The sequence below is a fragment of the Cicer arietinum genome, chromosome 7 (genome assembly GCF_000331145.2).
Source record: "Cicer arietinum cultivar CDC Frontier isolate Library 1 chromosome 7, Cicar.CDCFrontier_v2.0, whole genome shotgun sequence".
Taxonomy (NCBI): Eukaryota; Viridiplantae; Streptophyta; class Magnoliopsida; order Fabales; family Fabaceae; genus Cicer; species Cicer arietinum.
In genome coordinates, this window is record NC_021166.2 from 27,210,217 (window position 1) to 27,210,902 (window position 686).

A 686-nucleotide genomic window follows, 5' to 3' on the forward strand; every position below is an offset into this window, starting at 1 on the left:
TTTGTATTCGAATACAAGATGTTGTATTCGAATACACTTATGCATTTTGTCAAAAATATGATTTTTAAGACTTTGTTAATGTTGTTTTGACTTTTGAAAATACTTTAAATGCATATGTAAATATGACTTGTTCTCATGTAATTGAAATATTGGTTTGTATCATATACCTTTACATTTTAACATTTAATGTTTGGATTTGAAGCTTATTAACGAAGATATTTGATCTTCTTTTTGATCTTGTTGCTTTGACCATAATGGTTGATCTTTGTCATCATCAAAAACTTGTAGTTTACATTTTCCCCCTTTTTGATTATGAAAAAATATTGTTGTTGTGGAGAGATTTGTGGAAATTGAATCATTGCTCCCCCGTAATGTATGCGTACTCCCCATTGTATGTGATTAATTAACAAATTGTTTGAGGACCTACAAGATGTTTAAGGCAACAACAATACCAAATTTTCTCCCTCTTTTGACATGATTAAAAAGATGGAAAAATATAGAGACATACATATGCAAGAATATGTGCACAAGTAAAGATAAAAGTAGTACACATAATAAAAGAATTGACATAACGAAGGATGAAGGCAAGTTCAATTAAGTACAGCAAATTTGGTCAACATGTGTTTAACAAAGTTCAACTTAGTACATAAAGCATACCATAAGACAAACTACAAATTAAGACATGA